We start from the raw sequence: 26,244 nt of genomic DNA on the forward strand, positions 1-26,244 counted from the left end.
ATCGGGTTTGACATGTGAAAGGCAGCCTCCGCAGTCATGCAGAAGCTTTACAGGTGTGTTGTTGCTCCCCGAGTCCCTCCAGAACCCTCTCTGTTGCAGTGTTTTGGACACTATAAAAAAGCCCCAGGGCAGATCCAGGATGTGTGGGAGAGATTTTATCTCTGCTTCTTTTGAAATGACGCCTCCCTCGCAAAGAAAAAAAAAGTACCTGGGAGATGGCTTTGCAGCAGGGAGGTTTTTGGGTCTCTACTAAAGCTGCTGTCTCACCTCTGCTTCATATCTCTTGCTACCCTTCGTATTGTCCTCTGATTTTCTTCTCCACACCTCACCTTTTCACATGCTGTCCCTGCGTAATCCTCTTATCTGTGTCTGGGCATTTGCTTCTCAGTGATCTGCTGTTTTTACAATTCTACGTGATCAGTCGAGGGCCAGAAGTGTAGATAAAAGCATCAACTGCTGGTCTCAGAACGAGACTAGAAAGTCATGGGAGTCAGCCGCAAGAGACAGTTTATTTCCTCCTATGAAGTGTCACAAGACAAACATAAATATGTAAAAATCTCCAATGCATGCACATATATGACTAAATGAAGTGCCCGTTGTGAGCTAAAATGATCTACTGAGGCTACAGTCTCAACATTTCAGGACACGGCCTGTAATTCATCTGTAATGCTGTGTTCACACCGGACATGTGACACGTGTTCAAGAACAGGCCAGAAGTGCATTCTTGACCCGTCTAGCATATGGTGTTCCCACTGGACTGTCACTACCCAATGCTAGCTCATGTACGCCACCTACACTTGGAGGAGGCTTAGTGAGAAATGTCAAAACGGTGCGAATCTCACAAATCTTTTTCTTTCACAGCTCTATGCCGATATATAAAAGACGTCATGTCTTGATTAAGGCCGGGCACAAACCACGACCATTACTGGTAATTTCTCGCCCATAATCCATTTTTTAAACGATTGATACTTTCTTAAATTAAAAGGGACGCCATCCATAAGTCACTACCATGGCTGATGATTCGTCAAAGTTCAACTTGCCTTGGCTTTCAATACGTTTTCAATGGACGTTTCAATCATAGAACCTTGAGTAACACAACAACTTTGAACGCAGAACCTCAAAACACATATACACACAATCACATAGACCATCATTGGAAGTGGTCACTTAAACGTGCATTGCTGACACCAGTTGTGACCATATCTTAAAAGGTACTGATGACATATAGAGGCAACAATGTGTGTCATATCTGCAAAGCGCATGAGTTTGAAATATTTGCACAAAAATTCTCTGCAAAGATGAGATTTTTACCAGAAAGGTTGTGTTTTGCAGAGAGAAAACATACAAGAGGACTAGGATGACCTATGGTTGTTTCTGGATGTCATCTGACATCTGTTTGTTTGTTTACATTTCACAAAGTGTGGTTTACTGCATTCACTTCTCCCACACTGTCCACCTACCTATCCAGCAGCTCAGGTGAAGGCCACCCACGTGTCAAGTAGAGTGTGGGTGTTTACAAATGTGTGTATACATGAGGAACCGGAGGTCTAAAAACTAACAGTTCACCAGAAATTCTCCTTTAGAAGTATCCCATCAGAGTTTTACTTCTAGAATTATCAAGAATTCTATAAATTAACCCGGTAAAACCCACTAAACTGACAGAAAATTGTCATTATTACTTGTTAATTATGATATTTCTTTAACCATTTGATGAAATCCACAAAAAATTGCTATGTATATATATTTTGTGAGCTATAGATAGTACCAATAATAATACATTGGGGGGTTTAATAAGCTTTTGCTCATAAGAATTTTAGTTTAAGATGCAAAAATATTAACAGGAAGAATAGCCCCTTATTTATCCACTGTCTCAAATTTAATCCACATTTTAACATGGTCTAAGTTATAAAGAATTATTTGTCAGTAAATTTTACATTCTTTCAATACATTAAGTTGTCATTTCAAAACAATAGATGAGTTATTCTAATCATAAAGTTCTGAAAATAAGCTAAACTTTTCCTGTCAAGCAGCCATTTTGACCGAGGTGCTCCTGGTTAGTTTGGTGCCCTGACACTCCCCCTTCTCCTCCAAGCCCCGCCCCCAGTATCCCAAATCTGTACACATGCAAACACAAAAATATATATATATTATCCAGGGGCGGAGCTAGGTGGGGGAGCTGCCCAGTCAGCAAAAAGCCTTGTAATCCCCCAATTTTAGTCAATATTAGCATAATTATAGACAAATAATGAAAAAAATCTTCAATACAAGCTCTTTTGAGCATCTGTAATAATACTTTAGCTAAAAGAACTGATGTTTTAATTTTAATAATAATAATAAAACAGTTTTAAATACATATTTTTGAACCTTTCATTTGTGGTGGCCTTCCTCTTTGCTGTTCCCAAAGACTTCTGTTCCCTCTTTTTTTGTTTCCCAAATAACATTTTCTGGCTCTGATATCATCTTTGTCACTCTATTAACTACATGTGAAATTTATTTATTTAGTTTACAGTTAAAACAATTAAATGAACCCAACAAAACTAGGCTATATAAGGTACTTATGAATGAAAAACTATTTATGCTTTTTTGTTTGTTTGTTTATTATGTTTTGATTCATTTTTTGGGGTCCTCTCTTATGAGATTGCATACTTAAAATTACCTCTGCATTTTGAAATGAGCAGGAACTCCCCTGTACTGCCTCTAGTGGAAAGATGATGAACTACAGAGAAGAGAACATGAACGAGGTTACATACGGTGGATTTTTAAGGAAAGTTTGGATCATGCTAATGAGCTAGGGGTCTTAGAAATAATTTTAAACTTCTTAGAAACTCAAAAAACACCTTTTTTTCATAAAACTAAATCATCTTTTTCTTCCTTCATCTTCTAATATCCTCATGCTCTCCGGCCTATCAGCCCATGTCACTCATAAAGACACTGAAGTGAAGAGCAGAAAAATACATTCCACTTTATCACCTGCTGTCAGTTTGCTCACAAGCCTCCAGCTAATGCGGCCTTCTGAGGAAGAGGGAGAATGAAACTGCTAAATAAAATAGTCTTTTGTCTTCCCAAGCAGATGTCCAGACAAAGCGCTCGGACAGCTTGGAGCTGACTGTTCCAGGCCCAAGTGATGAGGTGAGGAATCAAATTAACAAGGGAAGCAGCTGGCATTGGTGGAGCCCTTTGGCAATGGCCTGTTGTTTTGCTAAAAGACACAATGAATTAATGAGATATAATTTGCTACACTGCACTGTTTCACCTCGTGACACTGATGGTTACTTTGCACATCTGTGCCCAGACGGAACACACCTTTGAATGCTCTCCGTTTAAGCAGGAACACAAACGAAACGTCGGATTTGATGCTGTTGTACAAACTCTGGATTTTCTGAGTATTCATCTTCATGTTCTGGTTATCTCTGTATGTTAACCGCTACAGTCAGCGCCAGACTGAATAATCCTCATGATCGTACAACACTAAAGTGGAGATCAATATAACCAGATCTGCCTTGGAGTTTTGTAAAGAAGGACATAAACTTAAAAAGCTGCAACGCTCTGTCTTACACATCTACTATATACTACAAAGAGATATTTGATCTTTTTACATCTGAATCATCCTCATCTAACATTATGGTAGTCCAGGGCCTTTTTAAGCACTTTCTACTGCTTTACAATTAGCTGTAAAAATTAACCTTTAAAACAGTTTTGTGGGTTAATGGTTGTTTGATATTTATCTTTATAGCCTCTTTTTTTCCCCACAGATCTTTTTAAAATTACTTTACACAATAATTGCATAAAATCCTGCTACTGTAAAAAAATAAAAATAAGTAAAATCTATAATATTGTCATTTTTTTACTGCAAAAATTGAGATTCAACTGTTGTTTTGTTTTTGTTTTTTTGTAACAAATGAAAGTCTGTAGATAAAGTAAAAACGTATAAATCCAAAAATAAAGCATAGATCAGGTCAAAACAATAAGAAAAAATTAACTGTGGAACCTCCAATAAACTGTATAAAATGTTCTGATTTATTCTAAGCTGTATCACAATAATGTACCATTTTAAGTGGAGCTGGGTTGATAAAATCGATTAATTGATCTGAATCGATCTATCAATAGATCAATAATCGATCCTTAAAAGTGGAGATCAATCTAACTCATATATCCAAAATCCACTAGCTTGATGCTAACATATAATGGGATTTCTCATAGCACGACTAATGCTAACGCTCGGTCAACCTAAACATACATTGCTGACTAAATTAACATTTTTATAAACTCAAAGGCAGAAATTTTCCAAACATTTTTAAGGAAATATTTTATACAGTAACCATTTGTGGTCTAAAACACAGTTTTTTTGCTCATATTTTCTTCTTCTTCAGGAATAAGGTGTAATGCTATAGCGCCATCGCCACCTAGTGGCCAAACTGAAACGTCCTCCAGAAGAAGCAGAACAATTGTTGGAGCTTCTTTGGTTTAGAATCCATGTAACACTGTATAATTGTTAACAATCTCACTATTTCACTGATACATTTTACAGTCTATGAACTGGATCAGAACAATATGAATATATTCAAAACATATTTCAATTATTAATGAATTTCTAAATAAATAGTTTGATTGACAAAGTCACCGGTGAGTGCAGAGACAACAAAGATTAATTAGTGTCTGACATGTGATCTTTATTTCTAAAATGTTGAGAGTTGTTTCAGTCAGTGTTGGAAAGAGGTTTGGACTTAAAGACTACTTTCTTTTCAAAGACCTACTTTCTGAGCACCAGTCCCTCCCAATCCACCAAAACTAGCGTGTTCTCACATTGGGACGTAGATAAGTGAGGAACAGCCCCTTCGAGGAAGAGTCTGCGCTGCAAGCTCCGCCCACAGGCTAATACAAACGCACACTTTCTTTGTAGAGCTAGCAGTGATCAAGTAAACGCTTTTATTTTATACCCACAATTTGTACATCCATCTTTATAAAGGTTTGAATGTTTGTTTTCTTGGGCAAAAAAAGACATGCTGCCGAAGTCGGCTCTAGGACGACATCCTAAAATGGGCGGAGCCTTAAAGATTGAGGTGTGTTACTTGTAGGTAGGAAAACAAATTTAAAAAAAACTCATTTAATTAAAAATGTGTTCTTTAGTGTGCCAAAAGTAATATATTATTACACAGTATATATGGATATAGTTTACTCTGAAATGCTTAAGAAAAGCAACATATGGGCGCTTTCATTTCCCCTCCTGACACCACTTGTTAGAGAAAGATCTCAGAGCATTTAGGTTATTGAACAGCATTTGTCACACTTCAGAAAGCAAGAAAATGTAAGAAAAAAAATGGGAAAAACAAAACACTGGGGCCCATGACACTTTTTTTTTTAAGCTTAATTGCTTCGATTTAAAACATGAAGGGTCACCATCTCGTTTAAACTTCAGAAAATGTAGCTAATAAGGTGTAACTGTAATTCTATGCAAAACGTCCTTTTAAAACATCCAAACAATAGATCTGACAGTTTTATGGATGACTTATAAATAAGTATATAATAAAGAAAACACAAGAAAAACCAATACAGCCACACTGGCTTTCTCACAACCAGGAACTATGATCAAAACCAACACTAATGAGAGAACCTGAAACTCCAAGACCCTAAACATGAACTCCAGGCAAACCTATTCATTAATGTCACTGCAGTACGTACATTATATGACTCTAATTGAAAACTGTGGAAAAGTAGTATCCCAAAGTTGCTCCAAGTATCAAACCCCAGTCCCATAAAAGCTCATATTTTCTCCATTCGGCGGGGATGATGGTTCTGCAGGTCATGGAGATCCTCTGGACTCTTTTCTATTAAGTTCTGGTAGAAAATCATCTTCTTAAAAATGGTCATAAAGAAGAAGAAGACAATGACCTACACTACAGTCGATGTAGGTTAATGCTTAACCTACATCTCAAGAGTAAGAGATGCTGTTTTTAGGACAGGATTATAAATACTTTATTCAGGACAAAGAAGCTGAAAGTTTAAGAGAAAATAAATATAAGTATCTGTTTTATTGAGGAAAAATGATAAATAATAAAAAAGAGTCATGATTATCTTTTTCTAACACATCATCTTCACAACCAGTGACACCTCCAGTCATGTGACCAACACTTCGGACTAATTGGCGAGGGACATGAGCAGCTTAATTTGAAAGAGACCCAAATAACCCGCGGGAGGACTAGCTCGCACACATCACGGTTTAGGAAAGGTAGGTGTCCCAACAAGAGTCTTAACCTGGAAGCCTCCACTCAGTGAGAAGCAGTGAAGCAGATCAGACGTCAGTAGCAACTATAGCTGCTTTTTCTCCAGCGCAGAGGATTCGTTTTGCATGTTTATGGTGAGACTTTCTCCCGATATGACAGGAGAGAAGCATGTACACAGTTCAGCTTCTTCTTGTTTTGCTTCTTTTGGGGTTAACTGACCAGGTAAATTCCACTTTGATCCTCCCTGAGTAAAAGGTTTAGTTCTGTTAGAAACCTTTTTTTTGTAAATTCGGTTTTTAAATCCCCATTTCCCGGATGAGCCCCCGAATTTCCCTTTTGCTTCACCTTTAGGTTATTGTGGTTTGTCCTTAATTTGTTTTCTTGTAAATACATTTGTTATGTTTGTCATGAAGACGTTCTTTTTGGTGTATTCGTTCATTTAGAACAAAAACAAAATTTTTATGTTATGCTCCTCCGATCCACTAGACCAGGGGCGGGCAAACTACGGCCCGGGGGCCATATGTGGCCTATTAAACCTTTTAATCTGGCCTACCAGACTAGAACGAATTATGTTGATAGTCCTAACTCTTGTCTTAGTTTCTCTGTATTTCAGGTGTCTCCCAATCAATGGTGCAATACAGAAACATTGACCTCTGTCTTGTTAAGATAGTTATTCTGCATTTATGTTTTTTTTAAGTTTTGTTGTTTTCCTAAAAGTTTGTGTGTAATTTCTGAGTCAGACAGGCACTTTTACAACCATTCCATTGTGCTTTTCTCTGAGAGATAATTTCATTGTTGCAGTTAGTACTAAAATGAGCAAGAAAGTCTTGAAAAAAGCTTTGAAATATGTTTTGAAACAAAAACTCAAACATTTTCTGTTTTAAATGTATAAATTTTTAATCAAAATCAGAACGTCTTCGTCCAAATTTCATTTCTTTTCTTTCTCTTGTGAGGCGGATCACCATAAACAACCACCCATCTGGTCTGGTCCTTTTCTGTCAACTTTTTTAACTCTTTTTGGCCCACAAGTGAAAAAAGTTTGCCCACCCCTACACTAGACTCAACAGAGAGGCGTAACATAAATCGGGGGCTCGTCCGGGATCTATTATCCATCATGATCCATTTATTTGACATTTGTAGATATTTGACAAACAACGAGGACAATAATTTAATGTCAATATCAAATTATTCTTATTATATTCTATTGCTAAAGTCCATATTTACTTTTTTAAAGTTTTGCTTTTATAAAAATAAAAATACTTCCAGCTCGTTAACTGAGCTTTTTCCACATGCGATTATCCTCATGAATCTTAGACACTAAAATGTTATTTCTTTATCCGTCACAAAGCTACAACAATCTGCCTCCATCTCACTCAGTATTTCTCTTTTTTCTGATTTCATTGGAGTAAGAATTCTGCATCTTGTAACTTTTGGTAACACTGTGCCAACATTAGCCCCATATGGAGGTACTTTAATTCATATTTTTTAATGGGTTCCTTTTATTGTTCTCAGCTCATTTTTGGCAGATGTGTTTATGGAGTTGGCATCATCTCCATAATTTCTGCTCAAATACAAACACAATAAACTTTTCAGACCCACTCTGATCTTATTTTGATCCATTTTAAAGTGTTCTCAGTGGATTTTAGTTGTTTTTATCCAAAGCCTAAGAACCTGTGTTGTTGTTTTCTTGCACATAATGTCTGCAGAGTGGCAGGAGTTTATTAGAGATTCATCTTCATCGTCGCTGAGAGCTCCATCAGGGAGCAGCACATCATTTATGTCAGAAATAGGATCTTTTTCAAACTGCATCTTATGTCTGCTCCCGATTTACAATGAAATGAATGAAGAAATACTAAGAAAGGAAGCTTAATTCTCTATTTCTGTGTCCTCCATCATCAGAAAAATGCCACAAGAACACATTAAAACCACTATTTTCATCAGAGGGTGTGACAGTGAAATGAAAGTAACTTCATGACTAGGATCTTTTTTTTTCATGGTAAGTCGACAGTCTTAATTCCAGATAAAAATATTCTTCGTCTTTTTGTTTTCCTGGCAGCATCTTTTTCAAAGAAAGCATCTTTTTCCTTCATCTGTGTCTGCAGAGTGTGACGAAGCAGATAAAGCTTCCATTTTGATCGTTCCTGCTGTCCACACAGGCTTCTCTTATGTTAACAGCTTTCTTTGCTGGAGCTTTAAGCTCACAGACACAAAGCCTGAACTTCCTGTGTACTCAACACACATCCTGCGTGAACACAATCAGAGCTGCAAAGCTGCTGCTGCTCACTGCATCCTTTTTTTGACACGGTGGGAAAGTGACTGTGGCCTCACTTGAAGTTTCTTTTGATTACAGAAAGCAGTGGAGGTCACAGATTCTCCTCGTGCTGAAGACACAGAGCGAGAATCACTGAAGCTTTCATGACCTTTCTGTAGAAAAGGTTTAAATATCACATTAAGACAAAGGTCAAACTGTTTGGTTCCCTCTTTTGTCTAAGAGATCTAAGGTGGATTTAGGATTTGTAAAATAAATCTTTTTTCTTTTAATTTATTTTTCCATGTTTAACTTCATAAAATTAATTTAAAAGATACATTTTCCCTTGAGGTTGGAGAGTAAAGAGAAAGCTCTTTTCAGTTTTTTTGTTTTGTTTTGTTTTTTTTTATGCTTGAATATCTTTTAAACTATATAAGTAAATTGTATTAAATAGAGAATCTGCTAATATGAGTTTTAATCACTAGATTCTGTTCATGTAAAGAAGCATTCACACTATTTCTCTCCAAGGGAAATATAGTAAATCTCAATATATAAGGTAAAATGTTTGTTTTTATCCAAATTTACTAATCATGGGCTTTATTTGATTTGATTTTGACCAAAGAAAATGAAGATCTATACTTTAATAATCCTTACCCAGCCAGCAAGCTAGCAAACTCTGCCATACCGAGCTAGCGAGCTCTGCTGTATCGAGCTCTTCTGTATCAAGATAGCTATCATCTCCAACAAGCTACCGAGCTCCCCTGTAGTGAGCTAGCGAGCTCCGCCATAGCAATCTTCGCCGTAGCGAGCTAGCGATCTCCGCTGTATCAAGCTAGCGAGCTTCCCTGTATTGAGCACGATCTGCTCAAGCGAGCTCCCCTGTAGCAAGCTAACAAGCTCGCTGCATCGAGCAAATGAGCTTCACCATAGTGAGCTCAGCTGTAGCGAGCTAGCAAACTCTGGTGTACCGAGCTCCATTGTATTGAGCTAGTAAGCTCTCCTGTAGCAAGCTATGGAGCCTCCCTGTAGCAAGCAGCATGATCCGCTGTATCGAGCTAGCAAGCTCCCCTGTATTGAGTTAGCAAGCTCCACTGTACCAAGCTGGCGAGCTCCGGTGTAGCGGGCTCCGCTGTCAACCAGGAGGCTAGCTAGCGTAGCGAGCTAACCCACAGAGAGTCCACCTAAGCCAAAGTGGGCAAACACAGGTGGTGTCACTACGGAAGCTGTGGACAAACCCATTCAGGATCCACTTTTTCATCCCACTTTTAAACCATATTGTTCCCACTTGGCCTTGCTGGCTGGATATTGGAGGGGAAAAAAAGTCCAAATGTAAAAACGAACTGGCTTTCTAATAAGAAAGCAGGAAAAAAATGTGATTTGTTTGAAATTACCCAGAGAAAAAATGCTAAATGGAAAAAAGGAGCAAAAGTAATTAGCTGTAAATTGAGAGTAAATGACCCTGCAGAGGTGATGAGAATGACAGATAAAAGAAACATTTGTATTATGAGACGCTACAAAAGACCATCAAGTTCAACAGACCGGGAATCAAGTCGACGATTCACACAAGAGACTCATTTTCCTTTGACAAAAGATAACACACCGAGATACCAGCATTACTATTCAAACAAAGAATAATAATCATTCTCTTTCTGGATCAGAAAAACTCTTCAACATTAATATAATATTTCGTTAGTTTGAATGAAAGTTTAACTGAAAAGTACAAAAAATTAGAATTACATTTAATTTAAAAAATGTTAGTTTAATTTTTTGAAACCGCGCCCTGACTCGTGTTGTTTACGGCTCCGACTGCGATTCCAGACACGTGTGGCGCGGCATGTTACACAACCCCCACATCGCCGTTCTCCATGTGTTTGTCCCCGCCGCTGGATTATCTGGTGTGTGTGTTTTCGTCCGCTGGGTCGTGAACTTCATGTGTCCCTGACTCTGTCAGGTTTTATCTCTGCAGACTCGTCTTCTTACCTGAGGCCTGACAATGAAAGGTATAGAATGAAACTCATTCTGACAGATGCATGGTGCTTATTTCTGCAGATTTACCCACAGACAACATCCTTCATCCTGACCCAGTTTTCCAGTCTTTAATTAAAGCTTATCACATAACAGTGTTTAACATTTTTATGACTGTAGATTCTATAAGATGGGGAATAAATAACCTAAAAATAAACCATAGATAAATGAAGGTGTGTTATATAAAAGCTATGCATGAAAAAAAGATGCAGATGTGAGATACAGAAAAAACTGCAGCAAATTCTCAAATCTAAACTCGCCTTAAAATGATCTGAGCAAACGGTTGTTATTTTCAGTGATAGATTTAATTTTTGTTCCCCCTCTTAAAGACAGAATGACAGACTAAAAATAAAAAATTGTTGAGTGATTCTGGCCTACCAGTCCCAAAATTATTCACGTGTAGCATCCGAGTTCTGCTCCTCATATGTTTTATAAAGTGCATTTCTTTCATTGATACATGGTAGATCAGCATATTAAAATGTATTAAATAATCCAAAAATTGGTAACTAAAATGGTTCTGCAACCTTCAGAACTTTTCACCAACAACCCAGTAGGAGCCACAAAGTCGTTCTTCACACTTCTTCACACAGACACTATAGTTACTAAACATCAATAAACTATTTTTTGCATAAACAGATTTTTTCTTAGAATATGAAATAGTTCATAACTTTTTACAGAGGTTCGCATGACTTCCTTTCAAAATAAAAGACACCCTGTACCACATTGAATCCCTTCAATGAATCAAAATACAGTCGGATGTCAGCAGTGATTGAAAAAATAAATATACAGTTTATTTTATTGTCGTTGGTGCATCTCAGTCAGAAATTTGTATATCTAACAAACTAAAATTAAATCAGAGTTATTTAAGTTATTTGAGTTATTTTTACCACACCTAAAATCTTTGTTCTTAAATTATTGACAGTCCACCTTCAAATCCTCATGGATGAATTCAGTTTACTGAACTCAAATTGATTTTCTGTGCTCAAAAATCTGTCAAATTAATAAACTCTCACTCAATGTAAACAAAAAAGCAAAATTCCTGCAGATTTAGAAATGAAAGTTGCTATAGACAATCGTGTGGTGGAAAGAATAACTGAAATCCAATTCCTTAGAGCAATAATGGACCATAAAACAAGTTGGAAGCCACAAATAAAGGAAGTCAGAGCAAAAATGGTTAAAGGCAAAACAGTGTTGGAAAAAAATACATCATGCACTCACTCACTAAGTTCGTTCATTGATAATATTACCATATTTACAGTATAGAATAGAAATAGTTTATTTATCCCAAAATGGGATATTAAGTTAGGCATTTGTGACTGTTTTGTTTTGCTTTACATATACTAAAAAAAAAAAAAAAACATTTTTAGTCTTCAACCAGAGAGCCACAACGGGGGTCAAAGAGTCGATGTGGCTCCTGAGCTTCTGGTTGCAGACCCCTGAACTAAACCAACGAGGAGTTTTGAAGAAAAGCAAAAACTTGTAACGAAGGACAAATCATTCAGTTTGTGAACAGAATTATATTATATTATATTTTTTCTTTTACAATTTCAGTGAAAAGTTTATGACATGGATGTTTAAAGATTAAAAGGAAAAACGAATCCATGTTAGAGTTGACTTTTTAATTAAGGTTTAAACCATCAACAATGACTTCCTGATTCCGCAATACAGATTGTCATGTTTAAATTTAAGTTTGACATGCATTCCAGATTCCGCCACTAGACGGTCGAGTGGTTATGGCTGCGGACTCCAATTCAGAAGGTCATGGGTTCGAATCCCGCTCAGGAATAGTCTACATTAAATATTTGTTTTTACTTTTAAATTTTATTTTTACCTCCAAACTGTTCAATGCAGGTGAAAGAAATATTTTTAACACAGACAAATGACTTTAAACCATCAACAATGACTTCCTGATTTCGCAATACAGATTGTCATGTTTAAATTTAAGTTTTACATGCATTCCAGATTCCGCCACTAGACGGTCGAGTGGTTATGGCTGCGGACTACCATTCAGAAGGTCGTGGGTTCGACTCCGGCTTAGGAATAGTCCACCTTAAAAATTTGTTTTTACTTTTAAATTTTATTTTTGCCTCAAAACTGTTCAAAGCAGGTGAAAGAAATATTTTTAACACAGACAAATGCCTTTAAACCATCAACAATGACTTCCTGATTTCGCAATGCAGAATGTCATGTTTAAATTTAAGTTTGACATGCATTCCAGATTCCGCCACTAGACGGTCAAGTGGTTATGGCTGCGGACTCACATTCAGAAGGTCATGGGTTCGAATCCCGCTCAGGAATAGTCCACATTAAATATTTGTTTTTACTTTTATATTTTATTTTTACCTTAAAACTGGTGACTGGGGGGGGCGTTTGATTCCTTTTTGATGCATTTAATGACCTTCAAATTGCAAATTAGATCTAGGTTGTACGACAGCACACAGTTCTGCTCCCTCCCCCCATCCACATACCTAAGAGAAACAGGTTTTTTAGGACCAGGCAGTCCTGGCCTACAAGAAAGACTTTTCTCCAGTGTGTCTGTGTTTTGTGGCACCACTGGCTGTCTTCAACATTCTGGTTGCCTTTTTTGAATTGGGAAAATTGTCTTTTTACAGATGAAGGCTTCTCATCATTCTCTTCTTCAACAATTAATAGTTTATTAGTCTACTTATGTATAAGTATCATGTGGAGAGGATGTTCTGGCTGCAAATCCATGTACTGGCATATCATCATCATAGGAGGAATCTGAGAAGATGAACTCTGATTCCACAACAAAAGAATCGTCTTCACTGCTCCCAGAGTCCACATCGAGGATTATTTGAAATAGAGCTAAGGGTTTCAGAGGAGTGTGAGTCTTGCTGATATTGGGATGTTTGTCTTTTTGACTTGAAGATATGTCTATGTTTATAAGTCATAAACATGCACTATATGACCAAAAGTATCGGCTCACCCATCCAAATGATCAGAATCAGGAGTCCTAATCACTTGGCATGCTTACTGTTTTTAGAAACATCAGTGAAAGCATGTTTTGCTCTCAGGATCTCAGTGAATTCCAGTGTTGAACTGTCATAGGATGCCACCTGAGCAACAAATCCAGTCTTGAAATGTCCTAAATATTCCACAGTCAACTGTCAGTTCTATCAGAACAAAATGGAAGAATTTGGAACAACTCAGCCAGGATGCTGAAAGTCTAAAGAGGTCATAGACTTTCTGCAGTCAGTTGCTGCAGAGCTGCAACCTTCATATGACCTTCAGATCAGCATAAGTACAGTACACAGAGAGCTTCATGGAATGGGTTTCCATGGCAGCAGCTGCAGCCACACATCAACAAGTACAATGTAAAGCGTGGATGCAGTGGTGTAAAGCACGCCGTCACTGGACTCTAGAGCAGTGGAGACGTCTTCTCTGGAGGGAGGAATCACACTTTTCTATCTGGAAATCTGATGGACCGTCTGGGTTTGGAGGTTGCAGGAGAACGGGACGTTTCAGACTGCATTGGTGGAGGAGGAATGATGGTGTGGGCTTGTTTTTCAGACCCCTTAGTTCCAGTGAAAGGAACTTTCAATGCTTCAGGAGGCTAAAACATTTTGGACAATGCTCCCAACCTTAGTGGGAACAGTTTGGAGCGGGCTCTTCCTCTTCCAACATTTTTGTGCACCAGAGCACAAAGCAAGGTCCATAAAGACATGGAGGACAGAGTCCTGAACTGAACCCCATAGAACACCTTTGAGATGAATTAGAGCAGAGACTGAGAGCCAGACCTTCTCCACCAACATCAGTGTGACCTGACCAATGAGCTTTTGGAAGAATGATCCAGAGTTCTTATAAATACTCTCCTCAACCTTGTGGACAGCCTTCCCAGAAGAGTTGAAGCTGCAATAGCAGCAAAAGGTGGAGCAACATCATATTGAACTCTGGGTTAGGAATGAGATGGAACTTTAGTTCAAATGTGAGTAAAAGCAGGAAAGCCAATACTTGTCCACATGCATCAGGTAACTCCAACCCCCACACAACCTGTTAGTTCAAATCCACATTAGGTACTACATGCTGCATTAACATATACATGGGCAAGTTACTGGCTCATCAGTGACCCACCATGACACAACAATGGGCTCTCGGACTAGAGGGGGGAACTCTTCCCTGCGCAAATTTGCGCGGGCTTAGGAATTCTAGTGTTAAATCATCCACAATATTGTTCTTGTGCAAATGGTCTTCTGCAATGGTATTCTTAAATCTGTCAAATTAATCCTAAATTAAAAAACATGAGGACACAAACTCATCATACAATGCAAATTTTAAAATAAGACACAAAAATTGATTCCTTTTATGTGCAAATGTGTCAGAATTTATAAACCATAAGGCTGAATGATGAATCGCAAATGTAAAAAATTGTACATTTTAAAAAGCAAATGTAAATGAGGAGAAACGGGGCGTAAATACTAGAAAACAAAAACAAGAACAATCAAGAGTTAGCAAAGATAGAAAACTTGAAATTAATTTTAAAAAGATTCTTTTTACTAATTTTACAAAAAAGTAAACATTTTTAGTTAAACATCTAGACTGAAATGACAGGAACAACAAAATGAGCAACAACAATTAATTTGGGTTATTAAAACAAACTCATTTAAATACGTTAGTTTAATTAAGAGAATAATTAGAGTCCTGCTTATTAAGGAAAAAAAATAAAGTATTAAATTAAATTAATTCAAAGTTAATTGTTAATGTCTGGCTACTTTGTGTGCAGATGACATTAGTAAATATCCCCAAACAAGCAGTCAAACTAGTTATCAACAAACAAAAAACAAATAAATAAAACGTGTAAATAAAGCTTCACTCTCACCTGCTCTTCCTAAGATGTGATCTTAGCTTGATGTCTTAATATTTACACTTCTATCACTCTTAAAACGTCCCTGCAGGAGTTTTGTCAACAAATGAAAGGAGGTTCAAGCTGCTCGCATCACTTTGATTTTAGAATAACCGTTATGCGTCTCCTGTGTGCTAAGCTGCAGCTATGAGAACCACACTTCCTCTTCAGTGATGCTCTAATACTTATTTTTGAATCAAAATATCAAATAAATGCAAAAGTGAAATGTTTTTATGTTAACAAATGAAAAGAATTCTGTGGAACAAGACAGTTTTTCATCAGTTTGCAGTAAGTTGGACACTTTTTCTGTTGGGTCATCAGATTGGGGGGGTCTGTGGGTTCAGACGGCGTGGAGGGAAAACCTCTGCACTGCATTGAGCCTGCTGCACTGGAACCACACCCTTCTGCACCCGGCTGTCTTATTGGTGAAGAATGGGAATAAAGTAAATGCACCTGCAGGTTACAGCAGAAACACTACAGGAACGACATTAATGAAAACAATAATTTATAGATGGAAATGGAAAAATGCTGTTCCTGTGAATGTTTTGAATAAATATTAACATTAAATCGGCAGGTTTTAAGCCAATTTAAGCCGATTCTACTACTATATTACTTCTAATTATTCAATAAAACCTTAAACTCTGAAGTGTAATAAAGGATTTCCCCTCACCCAGGATTATATTCTATTATCTACCTTACAAGGGTAAAAGTGAGGAGCAGTTTGGAGTAATGAATAACTTAATTCTGCTGCCTCATCGCTTCTACAGATCCGCATTTTTCTGCTTGCTCACCTTCAGAGTGGGTTAAAGCGGCCATTACTGGAGTTTAAAAACAGACAGCTGTAGTGGAATTCACTCCGAATCGAGTGGGACGCTGCACATCATCACAGTCTCTGGAGTTAAACTGTATTTTTAGCGTTGAAAAGTGACACTATACTTAAAAAATATGAATAAAAAATAGAACATGTGCATTTTTAATAATTTGTTAAATGAGTTTGTGTGTCTCCCTCCACTGCAGAGCTCTCCCGTCTCTCCCTCACAACGTGTTATTACAATAATCTATCACAGGAGCTTTGTGTTTGCAGACCGGCTCCCTCCCATCCACACACAGCCCACACTCAACTGCCAAAATGAAGTTTTCTGAGTGCTGCTGGCTGGTCACAGAACAATATATCACAGCTGATGAGAGGATCTGTTCTCAAAGGAAGAGCTGCAGACTTATTTTGATTACTCAGCACATTCTACCGGCCCTCCGTCGGGCCAAAGTCTCTGCGTTTGAGAAGTGCAGCATCCGGACTCACCAATACACAACATTCAGATCCACAAACACTTTATTGTTATGTACACTTTGCTAAAATTAGCATCTTTTTTTCTCTTTCCGCAATGATGCCAACAATAATAAAGGTCATAAAGTTAATTGTCTCATGAAGCGTTGGCTGGCGTCTCCTCTGGGACACGTTTGGCTGCGGTGGACGCGTCTCATTTTCACATTTATATCTCTGGGATTTCGTGTAACAAGTGAAATTAGCGTCCGGAAAGTTATTATCTAATTATACTGAGCAAAGAAGAATAAAATTAATGCCAAAAGGAAAACATGGTTTGGTATAAGACAGGGGTCGGCAACCTTTAACGGTAAAATAACTATTTGGGCTCGTTTTCTACTGATCAAAACCTGGAAGGAGCCGCATAGCTTTACTCTAGTCTTAAGGAAATTTGGATTTGCATTAATTACCTTATTTTTTTATTAATGAATATGAATTGTGTCTATTTTTTTCTGAATGAAAGCAAGAATATAAAAAGAACCTAGCATCTCTTAAAATATGACTTTTTTTCTTTTTAATTTGACAGAAGCTCAAAGTAATCCTTACTTTAAATGTTACTATGATTTTATTTCTCTTCGGCCAGAGAGCCACCGTGTAGATATAAAGGAGCCACAGGTTGCAGACCTCTGGTATAAGACAATAAATCTAAAGAAGAAAACAACCGATCAAGCAATTTGAAGGCGTAATCAGAGTATTTTTCAGCTGAAAAGAAGCTCTAGAGGTTCCTTTAACAATCACACTGTTGCCAAGACAACCTTAGGCTACGTCCGAATTCCCACCCTAATCCTTAACTATTAAAATACTATATAGTGTGGGACTTTAAAGCGCCCTAGATTTCAATAGCAATTCGGACACCATGCTCACTACTTTATTTTTTTATGTGATTATGGGATTTTCACGTGAAAATCAAATCAATACGAACATTTCACGAATCCACTGTGTTCTCATGATGAAAATGTTGATCGTTTGTTAAAAAATTACATTTAAACACCCTTTGTTTTAGCAGAAGTTGTTAAAACACGATGCATTGTGGTCTATATTCGTCAAAGTAGTGAGCATCGATGCACACTGAGCATTTGGGTATCGATACCGATCTGATACCGGTCAATATCCCCGATATCAATACCAATACCGATACTTTTCATAAATGTATGCAACATGAACCTCCAAATCTCAATTGTTTTTAATCGCTGTAATGTTTGGTTTTTTTTTGTACATTTCTCTTTTTTAAGTTACTCGATAAAAATAAAAAAACATAAAAAACCGAATTAGGACAATATTTTCAAAATGCTGGAGAGACCACGTCTCTCGGCTGGTCTGGAAACGTCTCGCGGTCCCCCCAGAGGAGCTGGAGGAAGTGACCGGGGGAGTCTGGGTATTTTTGCTTAGACTGCTGACCCACGACCCGGTCCGGATAAGCTGATAGATTTTCAATTAAATAGAAAACAGTATATTAAAATAAAAATATCTTTAAATTAAATATAAAGTGAAGAAGTGAACAGTCCACAAACCAAAAGAAAAAAACAAATAACTATGACACAAAAATAAATCAAAATGTTCAACGATTAAAAAGAACAGCTGGTAGAAATATAAACAGCAAATCTGATCTTTTAATTACAGACCACATTAGATTCACCCTAGAATAAGTCTGTAGACACAGGATTGTTTAGCCGTAACTAAAGTCACTTCTCTGACTTTCATGTTATAGAATTGCATTTTTCTTTAGGTAAGTCAGAGCAAACAGGAAAAGAAAACAAGACCGCTGAATCAAATATGAATTGACCTCAGTATTGAATCGTCACCCAGCCTGTGACCTCCTCTAATAGAATCCAGCCGATAGTAGTAACACAAAAGTGTCAGATGCTGCAGTATCATCCCATCTCAGGGATACAAGCACACTTTTGATATCGCCAAGCGCCCTTCTTGTGTCTTCTTCCTCTCTCCCGCCATCCTTTTCTATTTCTATCTCCTCATCTACTTCACTTTTGTTCTCCGTCCTCTGATCTCTCTGACTGTTATGAGAAGTGACTGTCTATCAGACTCTGGGCAATTCCATTACGAGACCCCTTTATTGAAACTACATTCACTCTCACCGCGCTGAGACACAAGCCGTCACAGAGAGAACACCGCCACCCGTCCGTGCACACGCGCTTGTGAGGAGGGAATTTCACTGAAATAAGGTTGATATCACATGGATGCATGCTCAGCAGGCAATCACCCGCTTTAACCACAGAAATGCAGACAAAAACAAACGAAGGCACACTCCACCACACGCCCTGGTCCGGCCCCTTTTCTCTTCTATTTGTTCTCAATAAAGTGAATCTCAGCGAATATTGGCAGTCGTGCCCCAGGCAGAGGGAGGTGCGTCTCGGGAGCCCACTGCAGAGAGCGTTGTTGCCAACCCACTGCACCAGCCCTCATGACATTGTTGCTATGCACTGTTCACCAGAGCAGCACAGGCTCTCCAGTTAAGACTTATGTACCTGTTTGTTTTGTGAAGATGTATTCAGCCATTGTCATCCAAAAGCAGTACACTCAGAAACATGAACAACGGGTAAAGGATCCTCAAATGGTCTGAAAGGGAAGTAGAAGAGCTTTTTCCATGCGGGTCATTTGTAGACAATTCTGGTCGGGTCACTAATACCTCGTTTCCACTGAGGGGTCCGGACCAGACCAGTCCCCTCTTCGCCAGTTTAGAATAGGGGTGTGCCAAAATATCGATATTGCGATATATCGCGATATTTAGTCCTGCGATCGATTCTCGATGGGTTCTCACCAAGTATCGATATTATATTTTCATTTAAAGAGGCTGTAGCGCTGAGCGTCTGAGTCACGCGCCGGAACTATGGGCGCACGCTGCGTCGGACTTTTAATAGCGATGCACGCGGCGCTCGTTCGGGAGAAGCACCGGTGAGATACATGCTCTGTAGCGCGTGTGTGAAGCATGCCTACCTGTCAGCATTTATCCTCCATCTGTAGGAGATCCAGCCGGTAAAAAATGACTTTGTCTGAGCGCTAGAATGACAGCGATCACTTACTTCCTGTTTGCTGAGGGAACTGAGCGCGTGCTACGCAGTTGTCTGTGTACGCTTCAAGGAGCGTCGGAATTTTCGCTTTCATGCACTTCCATGTTTAACCTGCTGGTGTACGGTGTAACTTTGGTAAATTTATAATGTGACGTTTTCAAACAATGTAATTACTTGTTGCTAATGTTAATTTTAAAGTAATTCTTAAATAAAAAAGCAGGATTTGATGTATGAACTTAAATTTAAATGTAATTAAACTAAAGTACATGAATTCACTGTAAAATTAGGGAGAATGCTAATTAATTGAAGCACTTAGAATTATATTTATTGCCATTATTATGTGTGTTTTAAGGATTTTACCTATTAACTGCTGACTGACCAAATGGAAAAATGATAAAAATTGGAAAAATAATCTCAAGTAACAGTCTGAGTAAATCAGCCTTTATTTTTGGATGCTCAGCCCTTTTCAAGTGAGAGAAAAGTGCACGAAAAATTAGGTCAATTTTGAGAGAGGCTGTAAAACATTATATTCATCATCCTTTGGTGTGACGTTCTTTTGAAGGTAGATATCTGTCACTACTTGACTTATTTAATATTTGTTCTGTTTACAACAATTCTGCACTAAGTAGTGTCACTGCTGATCATGTTTACTATTGTTAACATAGAATCTGACAGATAATTCCAATTCAGTTGTTGTCAATGTTTGTCAAAGACATAGTTTTACTGATTTCAACAATGTTGCACAAAAGTGTCAATAATTTGTTGCACAAAATAAGAAAAGTTGTTTAGTATGATTGTTTTTAAGGTAAAAAAGACTAATGGGGATATATTTCCCCCCAAAACATGTTCTATATAATGGTAGTTATTAGAGAGTGTTTTTACCAATTTTCGCAGTATCGCGATATTATCGATATCGTGAGCCATGTATCGCGTATCGTATCGTATCGTGATGTACCCAGTGATTCCCAGCCCTAGTTTAGAATGGTCCGGACAATTCAAGTGGGGGTTTCCACTGAGCGCTGGACCATCAAAGCGGAAGCGGGGAGTAGACCGATGACGTCAAAACGGTGCGACTACAGCGAAAGAGAAGCTGCATCAGCTGACTCAGAAACAGACGGAAAATGAAAAAGATAACCGCCGAGGATCATTATAATCCAGAGTAGGTGTTTATAGATGAACCAGATAGAGTCAAAAATAAATGTTTTAACCAATCCTGGAATGGATGTTTGTGGTAGCTAAGTGTGTGTGTAACGCATGATGCTAAAGTCCACTAAGTTTACACTGTTTGTATAGATGTACAATGTGTATTCGGAGCTATTTAGCACAGGTTTTTTGTACCGAAGCAGATGTTTTACAATGAAGTTTATTTAAAAAAAACAAGTCAGCTAGCTTCATGCTAACATATAATGGGATTTCTCATAGGATGGCTAATGCTAACGCTTGGCCGACCTAATGCTACATAAATGAACTACTAAATGAACATCTTTATATGAATTTTCCAAACTCTTCTAAGGAATTTTTTTTTTAAGTAACCATTTGTGGTCTAAAACATTATTTTTTGCTCATTCTTTCTTCTTCTGGAATAAGGTGTCATGCTATAGCGCGATCGCCATCTAGTGGCCAATCTGAAACGTCCTCCAGGAGATGCAGAACAATTGTTGGAGCATCTCCGTTTGAGAATCCATATAACAATCTCATTATTTCACTAACACATTTTACAGTATGTGAACTAGACCAGATTAATATGAAAATCCTCAAAACATATTTAGATTAGTTATATATTTCTAAGCAAATTTGCATAAATGTTTAACTCAAAACTGAACTCAATCGAATTGAATTGTGGATCGAAAGAATCTGAAAAAAATCAGAATTGAATTGATCCAGGCTCTTGTGTACCAAAACCAAACTGATTCTGGATATTACTGGCGATACCCAGCCCTAGTATTTCTACTAAATTAAAGTTTTACTCACATTTGGCAGGTGGGTGTTAATTTAATGCCCTGCATACAAGTGTTCACCAGACCTGTCACCAACATGAGCGTTTCCTCTCTGTGGGTTCCCCGAGTGGTTTTGAGGGTCACCTTCTGTATACATGTGCCCATTATTCACCCTCAGTGTCCACCTGTAAGGGCAGTTGTGAACAGGACTTTAAGTCTTCCTGTTGCAGATAAAATACAGACGGCACCAGGACGTGCTCTGAGCAGTACAGCCTGCTACAGTACACTGTGCATTTTTTATGTTACTAGTTTAAAATTCTGGAAAACATCAGAACCAGGAGCAGTAGTTCAACCTCTTCATTCTTTTTTCATGCATGCCGACATCCTGCCTGTTTGTGTGGTGATGCCATAGCACTCTTCATTCAAGAACTTGGAGATTTCTTTGACTTTTAAAACACCTTTTCTTAAAACTTTAAAGTTGGATTGCATGGGTAGGTAGAGCTCCTGCACATAGAAAGTTGGACAGTTTTTGGACAGATTTTTAAGCACGACTCAGAGAAAACTTTGCTCTGGAATATTTACAGCCAGTTAATGAGAAACTTTAAATAAAACACACATTTCTAAATCGGCGTGACAATTGCTCATCCGGCTGAATAATTTATGAATGGACATGGGGCTCGCACACGCAAACATGGTAAGTTGTGTGCTCCATTATACAGCATCACAACCCTATTAGCTGGAAAAAAAATGTTGCTTTTGTGAAATGCAAGTAAAAGTTTACATTTACATTTGAATACACATTGAATGATTTTAAAAAAGCAAAATGTTTCTTATCCAAGAAACGCTGCAGCCAACACAGCAAATGATAGAAAAAGAAGATATATAAAAGAATTCAGATGAGAACCTCCTTCTCTTCCTTTCATATATGTGTCATTCAAATAATAGTCAAATTCACTTTTGTGCTTTTACTGTGATTGCCTGATCAGCAGAGTGGAGACAATCCAATGGAAACATTTTGAAACGTCTCTCAAGAGGTCCTTAAAAAATGTCGATACAACCTGAACCTCTGCCTCCTACAGAGTCTGCATAACCGTCCCACATGGTCACGCAGAAGCAGAATCTTCATCTCCAAAACTCTGGAGTGAGTCATCACGGACTTAAAAAAGAAAAAAAAATCCATACGTGAGAAAATAAAAAAAAACGATGACAGGTGACTGTTGAAAGTCCCGGGAGGCAAAGGAAGGATGCTAAGAAGAGCTGTGGAGGACAGATGAAGGGTGGATGGAATAAACTGAAGATAAATAAGGAGGAACAGATAGCCCATGGATAAAAGGCAGAAAAGGACAAATGAGGAAAGCAAACTAAGGAAGTGTGTCTGTGTGTGGGTAGAAAACGCGTGAGCGGAGGAAGGTGTGTGCAGCATGTCAATTCAAATTTTAAGGACAATTTTATCTGCTTGACTTCTTAGACTTAGTACTATGTGTCCTTAAGGGCAGATATGGGCAAAAAATGGTCAAATCACGCAGGAGAGTCAAGTTCAAAGTTTACAGTGAACTTGTAGAGAGAAAATAATCATGCACTTTTTTCTACACGTCATAGTTAACTCTTATACAACACATAATAGATGAGACGCAAGGTTGTTTTATAATTATTATTATTTTTTTATCCCTCAAATCCAGTTAGATGGGAAAATGAGACAATTGTATTGTAGTTTGTGTGGACATCTAACAGGCACTTACATATCTACGTTCTCATTCCCGTCCTGACATTTTGACGTTGGTTAAAGACCCCTCTGCATCAAAAACTGGCGTTATGGGATGTCCCCAACCCGTGGTTTTTTGAAGTGATGGCTGTCCCAACCACCCTAACCCTAACCTGGTACCGGACCTGGATAGGTACCACGCGGTGCTGGACATGGACCGGGCTAGGGTTAGCGTACCGGTCGCGTCTCAAGGTTCGGCCCACGTCCGGTACAGCGTCCGACAAAACGACCGGACCCCTGATCTAATTGGAACAGCCAGCATGTCAAAAAACAGCGAGTTGGGGACAATGCAAAATGTACATACAAAATGTCAACTAGTAGAATAGATACATGTATGTTAGTCTTACTAATTAACTAGGGAGCTTTACAGGAGCCTTACAAGTAAACTTGTAGAAAATTTGCATGTGACTAGTTAACTAGTGGCCTTTTTAGAGTGTCACTAGTAATCACAAATAGGCCCCACCAGTAAACTAGTGCACATCTTAAGACATTACTAGTTACTAGTTGTACTTTTGACATTACTAGTAAGGCTGAAAACAGCCTGATATTGAGGATATTGATTAATTGATAAAACGGCTTGCCAGACGCGGAGGAGTCTTTAACCACGCGTCAAAATGTGACTACTTGGGGATAGGAATGTGATCCCGTGCACACCCTGTACGAGCAGCATGCTCGCACTTTACTAATGTGATGTAAGGACACCAAACGCATCATACATACATCATGATACCACACACAACAATGGTCTGTTCCATTGTCATGACGTTCCTTGAAGTGGCAATTAGAGGAACTAGAAGACACACCTGGACTCCCTTAATTTGTTAATTTGCAGCCCCTCCTCTCTATAACCCACCAAGAACCAGCAGCTTCCGTACGGGTCAATGTGATTATAGTGAATTACAATGAAAGAGATGCTTGAGTTTTATGTCCCTATTGAAGACATTCCACTGCAAACTTTTGACTTTTTTATTTTTTTATGGATCTTTCTAGGATTTATCAAAACAGAATCCAGTCCCGTCTCTGATACAGATACCCTCAATCTGTCTGTACCCACATGCTTAATGTTCATGTTCTTTGATTTACTGTAATGTTTTAAGTATTAGCACGATCAAGCCGCTTTTCTCCTTCAGAATCTACTGGAATTACGTTGATTGTGTTAGCGGTTGAAAAGTTAAAGTATGCTAAAGATTTTGTGTTTAAGCGTCACTGGCGACGCCTCAGTTGTTAAAGGGTTAAGCATCCATAACACCTGCCTTTCCGTGCAGGATCCCCAAAGGGAGACATGGAAGCCGAAGCTTTTATGAGGGCATCATATCCTACCTTGGTTGCACATCTTTCCCCACCCCTATAAGTGTTTGAGCCAAGGGATGGGCCGGTGGATGGACAGTTGTGAGCCTGAAACATGACAGCGGAGCAATGTGAAATGACAGGCTAGAAAGAGCGGAAGGAGGGAGGGCAGGAAGAGCCCCGTCTCTAGAAACAGGATAGTCACCGTCCTCTGTGAGGATAGCATCTATTTCTGCCAGAACAACTTCATCCTCATGGAAAACATCTGTAACTTAGAAGGATCTGTTTTAAATAAGATCTATTTTTGTGCAGGGTTTAGATACCAAAATAAAGTAGGTTTAAATTTCTACATTTAATAAGAGCACACGCAACTAGATCCTCAATTAATCAGAAAAAATGATCTGTTATTTATTTTTTTAAATAATTTTTTGTTTATTTCTAAGGTGTTTTAATACAAAAAGTAATGGGTTGATAAAAAAATGAAGTGCCAAGAAATTACAACAAAGCATCGTGTTCTGCCTTAAATTATTGCAGTTAAGCTAATTAGAGTTGAAAAAAATCAATTTAAGCTTAATATATCAACAATCAATTCAAAAAAGATATATACAGTACATCGATTTAGCACATAAAGCTAAAGTCCGCTAGCTTGATGCTAAGGTTCAATAGAATTTCCCATAGGACGGCTAATGCTAACGCTCAGTTGACAAACAATGCTAAATGAACATCTATATTTACTTACAGGCATTAATTTATCAAACTCGTTAAAGAAAATATTTTGTAAAGTAACTATTTGTGGTCTAAAACTTCGTTTTTTTCCCTCAAATGTTGTCTTCTTCTTGAATAAAGTGTACTTCTATAGCGCGATCGCCACCTAGTGGCCAAACTGAAACGTCCTCCAGGATGTTAATAATTGGAACATTTTTGTTAGAGCTTCTCCTTTAGAGAATCCATGTAACACTGTTTGATATTAACAATCTAATTATTTTACTAATACATTTTACAATATGTGAACTGTATCAGATTAATGTAAATATATTAAAATTAAATAGAAAATTCAAAACAAATCTGTATACATTTGTAAATTTAAAATTGAATTGACTTGAAGAATTGAAAGAATAAGGAAAAAAAAAAAATTGTTTCAGGCTCTAGTGAATCGAATTGAATTATTTCCGGAAATTCTAACCGATACCAGCCCTAAAGCTAATAAACGACAAAAAGTGAATCAGAACAGAAACAAAAACTAGAAAAAATGCTAAAAAAAATAAATAAAATAAAATATGTTCAATGGGTAAAAATGAAATTCATCTTTTTGGATATATATGTCACTCTTTTTTTTTTTACCTGGAGTGGATTAAAATTCATTCTCTGTTCAAGTTCTGTAAGAGTGCCAGAACTTAAACAAGTTTTCCTTACTAGTATTTAGTAAATGTGTCTAAATACCAACTTTGGACTTTCCAAGGGTCCATCTTCGTTTAAAATAACAAATGTCATGATTTTCTCCTGTAATCTTTGGAGGGAAAGCTTAGATAACATGTCTTCAGAGTGATGCACAGAGT

The 26,244-nt window shown here is 37.8% G+C and overlaps 1 protein-coding gene and 1 long non-coding RNA gene across 17 annotated transcripts in view; both read right to left on the reverse strand.

Annotated features, from left to right (window-relative positions):
* The window catches only part of LOC118597927, a 42,732-nt gene extending 17,249 nt beyond the window's left edge, over positions 1–25,483 (reverse strand). Inside the window, exons 1-3 of one of the 2 annotated variants that reach the window (XR_004946947.1) lie at positions 25,428–25,478; positions 24,722–24,796; positions 22,225–22,896 (exon numbers count right to left, since the gene is read on the reverse strand). This is a non-coding gene — a long non-coding RNA (uncharacterized LOC118597927). Of the gene's footprint in view, positions 1–22,224; positions 22,897–24,721; positions 24,797–25,427 lie in introns of those variants that run through there. The other variant, XR_004946948.1, reaches the window with a different exon arrangement.
* stxbp5l (syntaxin binding protein 5-like) overlaps positions 1–26,244 on the reverse strand; it is a 179,085-nt gene that overhangs the window by 117,277 nt on the left and 35,564 nt on the right. The gene's annotated exons all lie outside the window — the stretch shown is intronic.

The sequence above is a fragment of the Oryzias melastigma genome, linkage group LG21 (assembly GCF_002922805.2).
Source record: "Oryzias melastigma strain HK-1 linkage group LG21, ASM292280v2, whole genome shotgun sequence".
Classification (NCBI taxonomy): Eukaryota; Metazoa; Chordata; class Actinopteri; order Beloniformes; family Adrianichthyidae; genus Oryzias; species Oryzias melastigma.